Source organism: Bombyx mandarina, chromosome A1, assembly GCF_030267445.1.
Source record: "Bombyx mandarina strain Sakado chromosome A1, ASM3026744v2".
Lineage (NCBI taxonomy): Eukaryota > Metazoa > Arthropoda > Insecta > Lepidoptera > Bombycidae > Bombyx > Bombyx mandarina.
In genome coordinates this window covers 6,656,789-6,676,265 of record NC_143234.1, presented here as the reverse complement: position 1 = coordinate 6,676,265, position 19,477 = coordinate 6,656,789, and the positions used below count along the sequence as shown (strand labels likewise).

Below are 19,477 nucleotides of genomic sequence, written 5' to 3'. Positions count from 1 at the left end.
TAAATATATCCTTGCCCACTGAGTTTCTCGCCGGATCTTCTCAGTGGGTCGCGATTCTGATCCGGTGGTAGATTCTGCGAAGCACTGCTCTTGTTAAATCTAGTGTTAGCAGATTGTCTCTGCGCGTCATTGTCTGAGCGTAGCTGAAATAGTCCCTTTGTTTACCAGCGAATAGGCAGGGAAAAAAATAACTCCAAGTACTGATATAGAGATACAATCTGTCGGCGGGTGTGTCGTCCAGCCCTCGGATAGCCACAATCAATATAACAACTACATAACATGCATGGAAAACAACGTAATCTTTCACGGTTCGACGTAGCTATACGACTTCGTTATCAGATGGGTCTTAACGCCAATGTTTCGAGCCAAATCATTGTGTTTGGTATCAGTACGGGAGCGCGCGCGATCTGAGTCGGTCGTCATTAGACATTCAGTAAGCTTTAGGAGAGAGAGCACGCGTAACCGCGCATTCGATTTTCATTATTTAATCGGCCTTCGCGCTATTTTCTCATCGTTGTTTTAACGCTAGCTCATCAGAGAACCACGTGTGAGTATCTATATGCATAGTTAAATAATACATCATCTTGAAAACTGTCGTGACAGCAACAGGACTTTTTAACAAGTTCTTCTTACATTTTCACATTGCTAAACCGCATTAACTATGAAAAACTATTTAATGTATGATTCTAGTTTTTTAATTCAGACAACGGTAGCTTGTGAAATGAATTTTATCGCAATATAAAACGTTAGAAAAAAGCGACTTCAACAAAATAAAAAGATCAATGCGATCGAAATCAATCAAATATACATTATTATGGAAAATTAAGAAACTTGCAAGAACTTGATGATTCGAATTATGACCACATGAGAAGCTTTGAAAAAAAAAAACTATCATAATTTTTTCACCCAGAAAAAAGCTAGGTAATAAACAAGCACATAAAAAGTACACAAAAATAAAGTTAAATTGATAAGCTCCTTCTTTTCGGTCGGCTAAAATAGGAATAGTCTTTTTATCATGCAAATTGTTTTAAACTCAATTTACGGGAAATTACTATTTTTAAAAAGCTTGTGCAGTCAAAATTTTGGTTCAAGAAACATAGTCTCGCAAAAATTTTGCGGCGCATTGACTGAATTAATTCAATTAGTTAAAAAAATTACAATCTACTTTAGGGGTTAGAGAAGAGCTCAAGAAATGTTTTTTTTACATACTCTCCGTTTTACATATGCACTAATTATCCCAGTTTCCAGTGTTGTGATAACATAATAAAAGTTTGTTATTAGTAATGAACAATGACGTCATTGTTTACGTTCGACGTTTTGTTTAAAAGCTCGCATTGCGGGAAACAGACATACGTTCGCCTTCTAAATTTAACAAGAAGAAACTGCAACGAATGAATATTTTCTTCATTAACCTTATTAATTGACATTATTCACTAATATTTAAATAAATACAACATAGGTATGATAATTCTTTTATTTTACAACTTCTTCAAAATCTTCTGAGGATTATTAAGCAATGTTGGAAAATTTAAAATATCTGTAGCTTAACATCACAATATCCTCAGCATATATCGATATAACCACCATAAAATGCTGTCAACACGATAGTATTATCAAATTGCGTTATTACCTTTAAAACTATAAACATCAGAAGTTAATTTAATTCTTATCAATCTATACTTCTATACTAATATTATAAAGAGGAAAGATTTGTTTGTTTGTTTGTATTGAATAGGCTCCGAAACTACTGAACCGATTTACTGGTGGTAGGACCTGTTGTGAGTCCGCACGGGTAGGTACCACCGCCCCGCCTATTTCTGCCGTGAAGCAGTAATGCGTTTCGGTTTGAAGGGTGGGGCAGCCGTTGTAACTATATTTGAGACCTTAGAACTTATATCTCAAGGTGGGTGGCGCATTTAAGTTGTGGATGTCTATGGGCTCAAGTAAACACTTAACACCAGGTGGGCTGTCAGCTCGTCCATCCATCTATGCAATAAAAAATAAAAAAACTTTCACTGTTGGAAAGCTACGCTATCTCCAGGTGACATAGGCTATATTTATTATATTTTCAAAAAAATTAAGGATCCCTTACTCAAATGATGTAACCCAATGTGTAAACAAATTACCTAAAATTATTTAAATCGCGTGCGCTATTTCCCAAGCGAAGCCGGGGCGGGCCGCTAGTGTAAAAATAAAATCGAGTTTCTTCGGGTGTTCGCGAATGATCAGACAATTAAACCGGTCATTGCGCAGCTAATCCGATGAATTGAGCTCAATTAATGTTATATTTATCATTGGTACTTACAAACTGTTACTTTAGTTTTTTTACTATTGGTCCAAACGTAATTGATGTAAAACAGCGGTCGGGGAACTTTTTTAATTATTACCCCAAAATATTTTTGTGTAAGTTGATATAACCCCATGGCGAAGAACAAAAAAAAAAACGAAATCGCTTCCTTTTAGCACCTTTCATATTATAGCCCTCATGATAATTTGAAATCACAACGACTCTAAAGAAGTTTCACTTCAAAGTTTTTAGTCACAAAAGTTTCATTTTACCCCCCAAAGTTCACTTTACCCCATTTGGGGTTATTTACCCCGTTTCCCCGACCGCTGGTGTAAAGTGTAATCGAAGGTACAACTATCTTGCTAATTTCGGCCGTGCAGCGCGAATAGTTCGGCTTTATTTTCGCGACCTAGAATAGAATGGAATATCACCACCCGATTTCTTCCCGGGGGTGTCGTAAAAGGCGAGGTTCACTTGAGAATTGATAGCTGCGTTCTCTGAGTTACTATATAAATCTGCGATCGCCAATCAGCATTTACTGGTTGTAGAATGTGTTGTTGTCCCGCACGGACGGATACCGACATCATTCTACCTGGGATGGTCTTCATACAATGCAATTGAACCTTCGACTTCGTGTCATAAGCTAACTGTATTAACGTTATGATGTACACGGCAGAAATAGGCGGGGTGGTGATATCTAACCGTGCGGACTCACAAGAGGTACTACCATCAATTTCTCAATGAAACCGATTTCTTTGTTTCAACATGCCGTAAATTCACAATTTGATTTGATAAGGAAGAATTGTGCGTTATCGTGCGGAATGTTAGTACGTCGTGATATGCAGCGTGTCTTCGTAAATGCGTAGGAATTGTCAATCAATCATAGTTGTGGGGTAAAAAAATATATTGGTTGTCTGTAAAGTCTGTTTACAGACGATAGTTTTACGTGATAACGTCATAAAGAAACATCGATGTAAAACTGCATACTTTTATGAATTAAATTAATATGACTGAATTATCATTATTTTGTATAATAAAAAGCTGTTACTTGAAAAATACCACTCCCGATCCTGCGGACAGAATGGAAAGCAGTCGACGTCGCCCAAAACACGTCATTTCGGATCCTCCCGATCCACTAACGGTGCTTTTAGGTACCACAAGCACCGGTCATCGTTCTCGTCGAACCCGTCGCTTGTAACAAAGAGCTCGACGAGTAAACTAACCCACAGACACAGCCCACTGAGTTTCTCGCCGGATCTTCTCAGTGGGTCGCGTTTCCGATCCGGTGGTAGATTCTGTGAAGCACGGCTCTTACTAGGGTTTGTGTTAGCAAAGTCGTCAGATTTGAGCCCCGTAAGCTCACTTACTAGTTAAGGTTGCGCTGAAATAGCCTCTCAAGGCTCTCAGCTTAGGTAGGAAAAAAAAGAAAGAAAAATAAAAAAATTCGGTAAATTAACGCTTGGGCCGATCGTGCCTCTCTATAGCTTGTTCAGCGTTGTTACTTGCAAGCTCGGGCTCAGGCGGAACGTGACACTTTTTCGTGCGCGCAACCGGCGTTCATTGATTTTTGAGACGTTATCACGTCAAAAATTTTTTTTCCCGAAAAATGAATTTTGGCAATACGAAATTGGTATTATTGATTTTTTTTTTTAAAACGTGACTTGAAAATGTTTAATAACAATTATATTGTAACATAACAAAATTTAACGAGTGCTTTCTCTCCTGTTAATCTAGAAAAAATATTTCAGAAATATTTAGTATATTTTACCAATTAATATTGGTACTCTATATATATCCTTTTCATGATAAACGCTTGTCGAATTAAGACGTGAAAGCGTAATAAATGACTTTTTGATTGTGATTACCTACAGCGATTTATTTACTTTAAAGACCGTGAAACTCGTCAGAATTTAGTAGATCAATGTGATGCATAACAACTAGTGCGGTCAGTCGTGGGTCAGTCGCGACGTTAAATAAATTGTTATTAAATTGAGTGATGTGAGCTGTATTGCCATCAATGAATTTTAAATTAAAGCTGTCCTATTTCGTATTAAAGACGGAAGAGTATGTCTCCGCTGGACGTAGCTTCTCAGGATCCTCCAAAAAGTCCACTGTCAAAGTCTCAGTAAATGACCGCCATTTTACTGAGATTACATTTCTTCACATATCATCTCATTTGTAAATTTTAATCCGTTATTAATCATTTATGTTATGTCGCGATTAGTTTCCTTCGTTTTTTTATTATTCATAAACTGTAAATAATTAAAATGACGAATTGTAATAATTTTATTATTTGGCGCTGGCTAATGCACAAACCGTGCTGGAGCCAAAAATAATAAATAAGAAGAATACTTGATGAGAGATTGTGAATGCAGGCCAACTCGAGAAATGAGGTTGAAGCTTCAACTGTTTTATATAGGCAGAACTAGACGATGGTGCCTACCCGAGCGGGTTCACAGCACGTCCTACCATCGCACCATACCGGAGTTGAGATTCTTAATTAGCTAAGAGGGACGTACCCTATTAAGATGTAGGTACTATGATAGCAAACGTACTATAAATAGCAGCCGTGTTTTGTCACCGACAAAAAACTATCGATAAAATCCAAGTCACCACTTGTATTCTGATTAATTGACAAGCAATGCGTGCGTTCAGATAATTAATCAGTATGCGGCCATTGCCAAAGTGTGCGTCGGTAAGTTTAGTTTCTGCTTCCAACTAGAAATGGTCGCGAGGGATTGACTAAATAATAGTTATTATATGAATTTAATCTGTATTCATTTCTGTTATGCTGACCAATCCAATAAATACCGTTTAAGCACAGTATTACTAAGATGTTGGATTTGAAATCACATGAATTAATTGATCGAAGATAGAAAATAATTAAAGTAAATATATCGTCTTCTCGCATTAAAACTGTATAATCTCAAAACTTACTAAATTTTACAGGAGAGTGTTTTAAAGATGTAACATATTATTATGATATTTTTAATATTAATCATCATTGCAACATAATTTTTTTAGTTTTTACCAGTTACATTATCTGTCTCTTAAAGTAAGATAAAATTATGTAGTAATTTTGTTAATAGTACCTAGTCAAACAATAGGTAAACAAAAAAAAAAAACTAAATTTAAACTAAGCTCTTATGACAGTATTTATGAGAAAAATACTGGTGTTGCCAAATGATTCCGCATATTAACTCAATTTCGAATATTTTTGGAAATTGTACATTTTGAATGCGAAAAAACGATATGTATGTAGTTCCTTATATTTAGGTAGGGCGTTTTGTGAGCTCGCACGGCTGGGAAACACCGCTCTTGCTATTGCTTCCGTCAAATAGTAATGTGCTTCGGTTTGAAGGGCGGAGCAGCTATAAAACTGAATCATGGAACTCATGTCTCAAGGTAGATGGCGGCATTTACGTGATGAAAAAAAAAATTCTAACAACTTTTCATACGCAATTTTGTTGTGTTTTCTGAAAGTTCGTTGACCTCGTCCGCGGTCAAATCGAAGGCAGTAGTAAACAGGTGATCTTATCGCGTATTATGTAGTCGCGTAGGTGGAAGAAGGTCGCTGGCGTGGGGCGTGTGTGTTTGACGTTATAAACGACACGACACGCGAACATAGCTTACTAAACGATAAATAACAACTCGAACACGGCCCAAGATCACAAGAGACGACCGAAATAGTATTCCATTGATTTGACCTATGCATGTACGCGGCTTATAGACACTGTTAGTACTTTTGTTTTTCCTACCTAAGCTGATAGCCTTGAGAGGCTATTTCAGCGGAACCACTGGTGGTAGGACCTCTTGTGAGTCCGCACGGGTAGGTACCACCACCCCGCCTATTTCTGCCGTGAAGCAGTAATGCGTTTCGGTTTGAAGGGTGGGGTAGCCGTTGTAACTATACTGAGACCTTAGAACTTATATCTCAAGGTGGGTGGCGCATTTACATTGTAGATGTCTATGGGCTCCAGTAACCACTTAACACCAGGTGGGTTGTGAGCTCGTCCACCCACCTAAGCAATAAAAGAAAAAAAAAAAACCTTAACTAGTAGGTGAGCTCACGGGACACAAACCTGACGACGTTGCTATCACGAACCCTAGCAAGGGTAGTGCTTCCCAGAATCTACCACCGGATCGGAAACGCGACCCACTGAGAAGATCCGGCGAGAAACTCAGTGGGCTCTGTTAGTACCTACGTTCTTTGTGAAATGAAATGTAAAAGTCTAGAAATATCTTTATAGATCTTTTTTTTTATTGCTTAGATGGGTGGACGAGCTCGAAGTCGACCTGGTGTTAAGTGTTTAGGAGCTCGTAGACATCTACAACGTAAATGCTCCACCCACCTTGAGATATAAGTTCTAAGGTCTCAGTATAGTTACAATGGCTGCCCCACCCTTCAAACCGAAACGCATCACTGCTTCACGGCAGGAATAGGCGAGGTGGTGGTACCTACCCGCGCGGGCTCACAAGAGGTCCTACCACCAACACATATTGCGGCATAACTATAATATATAGACATATGCTGTCGCGACACTTTTTGTAAATAATAATGTGTTCTACAAAGTCGTAGTACATTCTTTTATTCTATCGTCAATAGTTTTCTCAGAGCACGCGATGTAAAGAATATTTTAGATAATTTTTTTACACCTTGGGTTACATTATTGGAGTTTTAGTAAGGATCCCTAATTTTTTTCAAAAAAGATTTTAGCCTGTGTCACTCGGGAACAGTGTAGCTTCCAAACAGTGAAAGAATTTTTCAAATCGGATTGATAGTTTCGGAGCCTATTCAATACAAACAAACAAAACAAATCTTTCCTCTTTATAATATTACTAGCGACCCGCCCTCGCTTCGCTTCGGAAACATTAAAACACACATGAAAAAAAAAAAAAAAAAAGTAGCCTATGTTCATCAGGGACAATGTCGGCTTCTAATGGAAAAAGAATTTTTCAAATCGGTCCAGTAGTTTCGGAGCCTATTCGAAACAAACAAACAAACAAATCTTTCCTCTTTATAATATTATTACTAGCGACCCGCCCTCGCTTCGCTTCGGAAACATTAAAACACACATGAAACCAAAAAAATAAAATAAAAAAAATTAAAAAAAGTAGCCTATGTTCATCAGGTACAATGTCGGCTTCTAATGGAAAAAGAATTTTTCAAATCGGTCCAGTAGTTTCGGAGCCTATTCGAAACAAACAAACAAACAAATATTTCCTCTTTATAATATTAGTATAGATATATATAATATATATATATTGGTATAGATTATTAGTATAAAAGTATAAATAGTATAGAAGAATAGATAGACGTAAACACCAAATGACGTCACGCCTACGAAAAAACTGTGCTTTCGACAACTTTGCTTTGAAATTTATTTTAAAGATAGTTGTTTGTAGTTTTACATTACAAATACAAAAACAAGTTTAATATATAATATAGCTTGAAGTTTGCAAATATTGTAATTTTGTTCTTTGACCAGACGTAGCAAGATAAAAGGTCATCGTTTTTTCCCCACTTTAACCAGAATTATGTCAATAACAAAAAAATAGAGAAAACGTAATACAAAAAAAATATATCGAATGTAAGCCTTGAGCTGCCAGTAATTATGGTCGAATTTTGACTACGAACTCTAGACGTTATAATGACGATACATTTGCACGTGTTTGTAATGTAGGTTCAATAATAACAACCATAGACATTGATTTTGGCGCTATTAAAAAATTGCACAGCAATGACGGTAACCGTGATTAGGGTTGCCAGATTTTTTCAGCCTATAAGGGCCAAATGTGTAAATAGGCAAACAAATACGGGAATTTAGTTTTTTACCCGGGACAAATAAAAAAACAAAATGTTAAAGTGACATATTTTTTTTGATATTTCTCCGAGAAGCAAATCAGTTTTAGCATATTTTTATCGGTTTTAAGATATTTATAAAAAATCAATAATCGTACGGTTTGAATACGGGACAGTCAGTCCCGGGACATTTTGAACTAAGCCTAAAATACGGGATGACCCGGGATATACGGGACGTCTGGCAATCCTACCCGTGATTTAAATTTTTCAATTTCGTTCATTCATATTTCCGATTAAAGTTCCTAATTTAGTACATGTAACAATGTAAGTAATAACAAATAAAATGCGCCGTCTTGTCGTAGGAAATACCCCCTTTTTTTTGGTCAGGAGGAAATCGCCGGACTTCCTCCACTGGGGATGAGGGCGGGGCATGTTGAAGTCGAACTGACTAAAACCTCTTGTCGCTCAACAACCCACGTCCGAACCTCGCATGAGACAGAACTCATGAAAAGGCAAAGGGGGGAAAGTGAAGCGTTTATTGGGTCGAGGATAGCCATCCTTCCATCACCTCTTGCGTAAAACGCGTGCAGAGCAGCTGGCATGTCGTTTTCTTAGGTCGCCTTCGCCGGGCCCCAGACCGACATGTGAAGGTTACCCGAAACACTTAGAGGGCCAGGGCTTGGGCGAGATCCACCTCCCGGGCCCCCGCTCGACGGCGGCGGGCTTGTGCGTGTCTCACGCGTCCCGTCGCCTCGCCGAAGCCGAGCATCGCCTTCCACGACTCGTCGTCGCCGAGCATCGATGCCACAACACTTGGTAATGACAAGTCGTTTCCTACTTTTGCGACCAGGATGCGGCGCCGCCCCTCCCATGCGAGGCAGGCGACGAGTACCGAGTGGTAGAGTAGAAATAGATACTAACTAGGTAAAAGTATTTACTACGACAAATTTTAGGATTCAAACTTCGGTAATAATTGTACAAAGCTTAAACGAGTACATCGCTTAGCTGGAGTTACGAACAGAACGTTCCAGACACTAACATTTGTCTGATCATGTGATGTAACAATAATACAGAAATAGCCCCGGGGGTCAGTCAATGGGCACAATGAATCAATGAGCGACAAAAGGCAATTGGCGAACAAGTCTCTAAATTGATTGCTTGCACGAGATTTTGTTATTGAGCTCAACCACTGGCTGCCGATACGAATAAAACTTATATGAACTTCAATATAGTTAATTCATTTGTGAGATGAAAACGGCTTGAAGTCATTCGTGATTTCTAGAATATTCTGCTAACATTTGTTTGCAGACGCGCGTAAACCAGGGCAGAATATAGGTAAGCACCTTCCATTATTCGACTTCGGTTCCCACTGTATTTTGTACCGTATGTTCCATGGAGAGTGCTCTCAGGTATTGTTTGAGATGATCCCCCCATCCCCTTTTTATCATCGCACCTCCCGCCATCGGAGCAGTGTTCATCCATATTATCTGGAATCATCGACAGTGTGTTTCCAGAGGTCTTTTTTGCCACGTACCATCCGCCTATGGAATGAGCTCCCCTCTACGTTGTTTCCCGAGCGCTATGACATGTCCTTCTTCAAACGAGGCTTGGGGAGAGTATTAAGCGGTAGGCAGTGGCTTGGCTCTGCCCCTGGCATGGCTGAAGTCCATGGGCAACGGTAACTACTCACCATCAGGTGGGCCGTATGGTCGTCTGCCTACAAGGGCAATAAATTTTTTTTACATCATTCTGCTGCCCTTCTCCCAGTCACCTGGGGTCGGCGCAACATGTTTTCTCCTTCCATACTCCATTTCTTCGCTCACTCCCCTCTTACACATATAGTCTTTCACGCAATCCATCCGTTTCTTCTTGGGTCTACCTCTTCCTCTATATCCTTCCACATTCATAGTTAACACTCTCTTACCAACCTAATTTTCATTTTGTCTCATCACATCCATTTTCTACGTTGGTGAAAAGGTGTATAAAAACTTTGACTTTTATAACGTTACTACCATCAAAGTACCTACACGGTCTATTTTTCGTACCTATTCGCTGGTAGCCTAAGGGGTTATTACAGCTATGCCCAGACGGGAATGTGAGCTCACGGGCTCAACCTAAGAGAATTTGCTAACACTAACCTTAGCAAGTAAAGTGCTTTGCTGAATCTACCACCGAATCGGAATCGAGATCCACTAAGAAGATTTATCGAAAAACTCAAGTGGCCATACGCTTTCTCCTCTCAATACACACTCATTGCTAAAAATAAAATTTCTATTAATTGGGATATCGTTCAGCAAAAGGGACGTTATTATTGTATTCCGTGTAAATTAAATTCGAAGGGAAACATAAAAAAAAAATATCTAGACAGTCGCTAACAATATAAGCACGGAATACGTGTTTCTAATTAATTGTTTGCTACAGAAATGTGTAGTCACTCGACGAAATTAATAGCACTAAATGAGGCTTCACAGTTCAATCTATTCAACGCGTGCGTCAGTTACGATTTCGGTCATGCTACTATGGTTTTTTCATTAATCGGTGGCGGCCGAGTCCACGACATGATTTGTTAGTGGTTTCCGTCGCAATGTCGGATACAGTCAAGCTGCTGACTATTGCTAGATGCTAGACGGTTCTACTTGAGGGTATGAGCTCTGGAGGTGAGGGGCTATTTTAAAACACTGACTTCACGGTTAATATATATTACAAAAACTACACTATTACACATTTACAATATTTTATTTTTATAATAACACTAAATTTTGCCTGCGACTCCGTCCGCGTGGAAGTTACTTTGGCATAACGCTAAATGTTACCCCCACTACATTTACGTAGAAAGTGTAAATATTTTTGAATTATGGAATGTTAAGGAGCTATTCTTTATTAGTGCTCCACTTGTAGTGGCCTTATCGTGATGTCATATAGCCTATAGCCTTCCTCAATAAATGGGCTATCTAACACAGAAAGATTTTTTCAAAACAGACCAGTAGTTCCTGAGATTAGCGCGTTCAAACAAACAAACTATTCAGCTTTATAATATTATTAGTATAGATATCCCTAGGTTGTTTTACTGCTGTGTCTAGACAAAAGACAATCATCTGTTATATACCATCTATATATTAATACGTGAAGCAAAAACTTTGTATCCCTTTTTACGAAAATTGCGAGGACGGAGGAGTATGAAATTTTCCACACTTATAGAGAATAAAGAGAAGAAGTGCACAATGCTAATATTTAAAAAAAAAATGCATAAAAGATACATTAAATCAATAAAGAAAACATTACACACACTACATACCATGTATTTGACGCACACACGCATGCATACTATTTATTGTCAAACTTTTGTTCTTGACGTCTGTTGTCAAATTGAGATTAAATATTGTTTGTCTTTGTTAATATTTTTTATAGTGTAGTCTTGGCGAAATTTGTAATTATAGAAGTATAAAATACAATCATAATAGTGTACAAACTTACAATTCCAATTAATTATAGTCGAATTTCGACTACCGCGGGACCACTCCGAGCCGTACTTAGTTCCCCCAGCGGACGACTGCTGGTTTGGGGACGTTGATGGCTTGGCGGCCATACATATAAAAAGATCCGCGATGATTCCTCCCCTGGCGATGGTGACCAGGGGCCCCGGGATCGTCGCGGTACAACTGGAAAATACCGTCGTGATCGGGGTGTACTTCTCTCCAAATCGGCCTACCGTCGAGTTCGAGCGGTTTCTGGACGGGCTAGAGGTGATCGCTCGTCACCTCTCTCCCCGTTCGGTGATACTGGTGGGGGACTTCAATGCGAAGTCTGTCGCTTGGGGTTCCCCATCCACGGACGCTCGTGGTAGGCTGTTGGAGGAGTGGGCGGTCGCGGCCGATCTCTGTATCGTTAACAGGGGCTCGGTCGCGACATGCGTGCGGTGGATGGGAGAGTCTATCGTGGACTTGACGTTCGCGAGCTCGTCCATCGCACAGCGCATCCTGGGCTGGGGCGTGGTGGTGGGGGCAGAATCGTTGTCGGATCACCGGTATATCCGGTTCGATCTTTCCGCTCCCGCGCCGACGCCGGCCGCAGGCGCTCGCGGGGTTAACCCCCCGCGAAGTGCGTCCTGATCATTCCCTAGGTGGGCATTGAAGCTCTTCAGGAGCTCCTGGTGGAGGCCTCTATAGTGGTGGCGTGGACGCCCATGCGTCCACACCCTTTCGACGTGGAGGCTGAGGCCGAATGGTTCCGCGGCGCGATGCACCGCATATGCGATGACTCGATGCCCCGGGTCAGCCCTCGGCATTGCGGACGGCGGCAGTCGCCCTGGTGGTCGCCTGAAATTGCGAGACTGCGTGCAGTCTCCATTCGGGCGAGCCGCCGGTGCGCTAGACACCGCCGTCGCCGCCACTTGCGGCGCGACGACCCGCAAGGAGGAGACCCGGCTGCACGGCGAATATCGTGCTGCGAAGGACGCCCTGCGGCTGGCCATCAGTCGGGCCAAGGAGCAGAACATGGAGAGACTCTTGGAGGCGCTCGAAGCGGATCCATGGGGGAGCCCGTACAGGCTGGTGCGCGGCAAACTGCGCCCGTGGGCCCCCCCTTTGACTGAGCGACTTCAGCCTCAACAGCTGCGGGACATCGTTTCGGCGTTGTTCCCGCAGGAGCGGGAGGGTTTTGTTCCCCCTGCTATGGGTGAGCCGTCGGACGCCATCGACGGCGAAGCCCCTGCTGAGGTGCCCCGTATCACTGGGGCAGAGCTCCGTGTGGCCGCTGGCAGGATGACTGCAAAGGACACGGCCCCCGGCCCGGACGGAGTCCATGGCCGGGTGCTGGCCTTGGCCCTCGATGCCCTGGGGGACCGGCTCCTGAATCTATTTAATGGTTGCCTGGAGTCGGGACGGTTTCCGTTGCTGTGGCGGACGGGCAGACTTGTGTTGTTGAGAAAGGAGGGGCGCCCGGTGGATACAGCCGCCGGGTATCGTCCTATCGTACTGCTGGACGAGGCGGGAAAATTGCTGGAGCGTATTCTGGCTGCCCGCATCGCTCAGCACCTGGTCGGGGTTGGACCTGACCTGTCGGCAGAGCAGTTCGGCTTCCGGGAGGGCCGTTCGACCGTGGATGCAATACTTCGCGTGCGGGCCCTCTCGGACGAGGCTGTCTCACGGGGTGGGGTGGCGCTGGCGGTGTCTCTTGACATCGCCAACGCATTTAACACCCTGCCCTGGTCTGTGATAGGGGGGGCACTGGAGAGGCATGGAGTGCCCCTCTACCACCGCCGGCTAGTTGGCTCCTATTTGGAGGCCAGGTCGGTCGAATGTACCGGGTACGGTGGGACCCTTCACCGTTTTCCGGTCGTGCGTGGTGTTCCACAGGGGTCAGTTCTCGGACCCCTCTTGTGGAACATCGGGTACGACTGGGTGCTGAGGGGTGCCCTCCTCCCGGGCCTCCGTGTTATTTGTTACGCGGACGACACTTTGGTCGTGGCCCGGGGGGATGATTATAGAGAGTCTGCCCGTCTCGCCACAGCGGGAGTGGCCCTCGTCGTCGGGAGGATAAAGAGACTGGGCCTCGACGTGGCGCTCAGTAAATCCGAGGCCTTGTGGTTTCACGGGCCGCGGAGAGCGCCACCTGTCGACGCCCACATCGTGGTTGGGGGCATCCGGATAGGGGTCGGGGTGCAGTTAAGGTACCTCGGCCTCGTGTTGGACGGCCGGTGGGCTTTTCGTGCTCACTTTGCGGAGCTGGTCCCCCGATTAATGAGGACAGCCGGTTCTTTGAACCGACTGCCCCCGAATATCGGGGGGCCGGATCAGGTTGTACGCTGCCTCTACGCTGCGGTGGTGCGATCGATGGCCCTGTACGGTGCGCCTGTATGGGCTGAGCCGCGCAATCGGGCTACTATGGCTCGGTTCCTGCGCCGGCCGCAGCGCACCGTTGCTATCAGGGTCATCCGTGGATATCGCACCGTCTCATTCGAGGCGGCGTGTGTGTTGGCGGGGACGCCGCCATGGGAGCTGGAGGCGGAGTCGCTCGCTGCCGACTATCGGTGGCGCAGTGAGCTTCGTGCTCTGGGCGCGGCTTGTCCCTCCAAAAGTGAGCTGCGGGCGCGGAAGGCCCATTCTCGGCGGTCCGTGCTCGAATCGTGGTCGAGGCGGTTGGCCAACCCCACGTGGGGTCTACGGACCGTCGAGGCGGTTTACCCAGTCTTTTATGACTGGGTGAATCGTGGCCGAGGACGCTTCACCTTCCGTCTAGTGCAGGTGCTGACTGGGCACGGATGCTTCGGAAAGTACCTGCACCGGATAGGAGCTGAGCCGACGACGAGGTGCCACCACTGTGGACACGACCTGGACACGGCGGAGCATACGCTCGCTGTCTGCCCCGCTTGGGAGGTGCAGCGCCGTGTCCTTGTCGCAAAGATAGGACCAGACTTGTCGCTGTCTGGCGTCGTGGCGTCGATGCTTGGCGGCGACGAGTCTTGGAAGGCTATGCTCGACTTCTGCGAGTGCACCATCTCGCAGAAGGAGGCGGCGGGGCGAGTGAGGCAAAGCTCTCCTCACTACGCAGAAACCCGCCGCCGCCGAGCATGGGGTCGGGACCGGGGTCCCGTCCGTAACCCGGCCCCCTAAGGGCTTCGGGCTCCACCCGCTTTGTGCGGGGAGGAACCTAGGCGTGGGGCGGCGTGGTAGGTCGCGTTTCCCCGACCGCTCCGGGGGAAGGTGTAGCGCGGTGCCATTAATGCGGGCTCTTGGCCCGTCGACCGAGGGAACCGGCGGTCGTGTTGCTGGCGGCCGCCGGTCCGGCGTCTGGGGGACGGCGGGATGGATGTAATGTGCACTGCGTAAACCCTGTCCCGCCGTCTCAATAGCTCCGACTGGGTTCCCACCCGGTCCGGGGTAGGGCGCCGGCTGTGAGCGGCAGGAGTTTTTAGTGAGGTTCGACTCCCACATACCCCACACAGTCATCGAGGTTGGAAGTATAATCCATAGCCAGGTAGAACGTGGGAAATATATTCTTCCGAAACCCGGTTTGGACAAACGCAATAATACCGCACGTAATGATAGAAAGGGGACTCTGTCAATTCTGTCTTCCATTCTAAGTAGATTTTTTTTACTTTCGCAAACAGTTGATTTATTTTATTGTGATAGTGATGAATGTATGTTAATATTTTTTATTTATTCTTATTTATTGCCCGTGTAAGCAGACGAACATACAGCTCGCATAATGGTAAGTGGTTATCGTCGCTCATGGACGTCTGCAGAGCAGAGCCAAGCCGTTGCCTAGTGTTGAATACTTTTCAAAAGCCTCTTTTGAAGAAGGAGATGTCATAGCGCTCGGGAAGCACCGTGGAGGGGAGCTCATTCCAAAGCCGTGGCAAAAAAGATCTCTGGAAACGCACTGTGGATGAGCGCAGTGGCTCCAGGTAGTATGGATGAACTCTACTCCGGTGGCGGGCGGTGCGATGGTAAAAACGAGATGACGGTATCATCTCAAACAATTCTTCAGAGCACTCCGCATGAAACACACATATTATATTCTACTGTATAAGAAGAAACCAAGCCAATAAAGGCGTATTCAAAGTTTAATTTCGAGACGCAACTGAGAATTACAAAAATTTAGAACGACAAGCTGACACTTATCACATTGATGTGCTAGCTCCTCCAAACGGGCTTGAGGCAGTAATTTGTATAACTCATTACACATGTAGGTAATCTACGTGCGAATCAAGTATATCATAAATTATCACACATTAGCGCGCAGCAGCTAAATATTACGTGATCATTTTATATTTATAAAGTTAAAAATGCTTTGAAGGTTGTTTTTTGCACAGTTTTATTGCCAGCGACGCAATCAGAGCCCTACCTAGTAATGATTTTCAATCCTCCTTCGATGCAAGACACGGTAAGGCATGTCTACGCATGTCGGAGAATTATGAAGTTTATTTTTTATTTTTTATTGCTTACATGGTTGGACGAGCTCACAGCCCACCTGGTGTTAAGTGTTTACTGGAGTCCATTGACATCTACAACGTAAATGCGCCACCCACCTTGAGATATAAGTTCTAAGGTCTCAGTATAGTTACAACGGCTACCCCACCCTTCGAACCGAAACGCATTACTGATTCACGGCGGAAATAGGCGGGGTGGTGGTACCTACCCGTGCGGACTCCCAAGAGGTCCTACCACCAGTGATTAAGCAAATTATAATTTTGCGGGTTTGATTTTTATTACGCGATGTTATTCCTTCACCGTGGAAGTCAATCGTGAACATTTGTGGAGTACGTATTTCATTAGAAAAATTGGTACCCGCCTGCGGGATTCGAACACCGGTGCATCGCTACACACGAATGCACCGGACGTCATATCCTTTAGGCCATGACGACTTCAGTAGGGATGTTAAGCTGAGATTGTAATGGCATATGCCAAAAACAGTTTCTGAAAAACTGGCCATCTATGGTCCTTAGCACCCGCTGAGTTCCTCGTCGGATCTTCTCAGTGGATCGCGATTCCGATCCGGTAGTAGATTTAGCGGAGCACCGCTCTTACTAGGACAAGTGATAGCGAATTCTCTCGGACTGAGCTCTTTTACCAGCCACGGAAAAGCCAGAATAATAAAGACTTTACTGGTGGTAGGACCTCTTGTGGGTCCGCGCGGGTACCACCACCCTGCCTATTTCTGCCGTGTAGCAGTAATGCGTTTCGGTTTGAAGGGTGGGGCAGCCGTTGTAACTATACTTGAGACCTTAGAACTTATATCTCAAGGTGGGTGGCACATTTGCGTTGCAGATGTCTATGGGCTTCAGTAACCACTGAACACCATGTGGGCTGTAAACTCGTCCACCCACCTAAGCAATAAAAAAAAGAACAAAAAAGAACACAAAAACTTTAGTTTAGTAAGGACGAAGCTTATGCGCTTCTTGACTATTGTTGAACCGGTAGAAGCTTAGGGTGACAGAACTTCACCCTAAATAAAGCTGTTCGGATATATTGAACTTTTATTTAGTCAAATTTAAAACGGGATTAACTTATTATAAAATTTGGGTAGCGACTTTAATGGTTTATTTAAATGGTTTCAATAAATATGGCATTGACATTTGAAACGACAGCGTTTCTCAAATTTTATCATGAAACTTTAATCTTCATATTTTGCTGCTTGCAATTCGCGATGATGCACCTCTCATTTCTTTAAGGCAATTACTTACGATGTGTTTTCGACAAAAACAAAATATATGCAATAAGAAGAACCGTGATAACACTCAACGAATATCTCGGGTCAGTTAGATATGCCTTTATCTGCTCCAGTAGGGTCGAGCCACGATAGCCCCTCGCAAGATATGCGTTGCATAATATTTTTTTTGCATTGACAAATTATTATTATTTTTTTAACAACAAAAATGTGATGGTTTTCCCGAGCTCTCAGGCTTACCAGGTATTAAATTGTTAACACTGGGTTTTTATACTGGCGACACATTGTCTTCCCTATATTTTTTTATATTAACCTAAACGACATCTTACATATAAATAAATAACTAGAGGTCCCGTAGTAGTCGAAATTCGACTATAATTAATTGGAATTGTAAGTTTGTACACTATTATGATTGTATTTTATACTTCTATAATCACAAATTTCGCCAAGACTACACTATAAAAATATGAACAAAGACAAACAATATTTAATCTATTCTCAATTTGACAACAGACGTTATGAACAAAAGTTTGACAATAAATAGTATGCATGCGTGTTGCGTCAAATACATGGTATGTAGTGTGTGTGATGTTTTCTTTATTGATTTAATGTATCTTTTTTGCTTAATTTTAAAAAAAAATTAGCGTTGTGCACTTTTTCTCTACATTCTCTATAAGTGTGGAAAATTTCATACTCCTCCGTCCGCGCAATTTTCGTAAAAAGGGATACAAAGTTTTTGCTTCACGTATTAATATATAGATAAGTCGTTTTTTATGACACATAATCATATATATTTTTAATTTGATTTTTGAAGCAAAAATATTGCAAATGATTTTGATACATAAATACTAAAAAAAAAAGTTTTATTTGAATACGAAAAACAGTAACGGATGGGTCAATTTTGAAATCACAATTACACAATTAAAACCTTTATTTTTTCTGTAAATAATACACGGGGTTATATTTTTTATAGCACTAGAATGGATTAAGTCACTCTCAAACATATTCTAATATTTTTATTCACCTATTATTTTTATTCATTTTAATATTATTTTTTTCGAATTTTAAATTTTTTGACAATAATAGATAATACGTGAAACGAATATCTGCTTGCTATGATCGATACGTTTCGCGTATCTTGGTTCTGATTCATCTAATTTTAATTCTGATAGCGAACGTTCAAGGCCAAACGTCTGTAAGTAAAACTCAAAACGGAATTTTTTGTAAATTTACTTTCTCCTCTATCGGATCGTAATTCGTAAGCTCAAGTTGAAGTATGGCCCGAAGAAATATCTGGCGAATCTCTTTCTTACTGTCAACAAAATCTCTTAATAATCGTTCAATTGTTATTATCTTTATTGTGCGCAATTTGTAGTAGTAGGCCGTATTCCTATAGTAATAAGTATAATTTTAATTGGAAACAAATCACGCACGGCCATCCGACTCCTGTGCTATGGGCACCAGAGACTGACATACATACTTATATATGTTTAAATATAAACATATGTGACGTTTAAGAACGCACCTTTTTATGATGCGTAAGCCGGAACGCACGAGAGGTGGGAAAAAGAAGATAGTCTGTGACACGGGACCTTTTTACCGCCGAAAATACACAAGATGAAAAAAAGAATGTGCATAACTTAGAACTGTGTAAGCCGCTGCAACAATAAACCTCCTATTGTTTCAACTGTGGTGTTAATTACGAGTGATCCAAAAACACGATTTTCCCGCGAAATAAAGAAGGGACTCTATACGGACTCCCTCACATATATAGAAGATAAACACCCAGTCGACTCAGACAGACCCAGAGCAAACAAACCTGTTCAGCGCACGAATGTTTGCGCGATTTGGGAATCGGACCCACGTCCCACGGTGGAAGAGTCAGCGGCGCTAATTTTTTCGTTTAGATAATTACTGACAACCGAATCACTCAGTATTCCTATCGTGTTACAATTAGTCACTCTGTATGATAGATAGGCTGCTACAAATACTGTCATTATATTTATTTATCAAAAATTTCCCTGCTACAATCAACAACCAGTGATTACTTGTTCAAAATCAACAACCAATGCTTGGGCCAACGATTGGCGTGTTGGCCGAAGGGCGGTGCGGTGGGCGCGTCGTGACGTCAGCGCCGCGGCGGCGACGACGCTACTTTTCGAGATGAATATAATACGCTACTTATATTTATAGACTTGTTTAAACAGCGCGTTACGTAA

The 19,477-nt window shown here is 42.9% G+C and overlaps 1 protein-coding gene across 1 annotated transcript in view; it reads left to right on the top strand.

Moving 5' to 3' along the window:
* The first annotated feature begins 365 nt into the window (after window positions 1-365).
* Window positions 366-19,477, top strand: part of LOC114248692 (hexokinase-2) — a 47,964-nt gene continuing 28,852 nt past the window's right edge. Inside the window, exon 1 of the mRNA XM_028182026.2 lies at window positions 366-547. The gene's annotated coding sequence lies outside the window, so the exon portion shown is untranslated. The remainder of the gene's footprint in view (window positions 548-19,477) is intronic.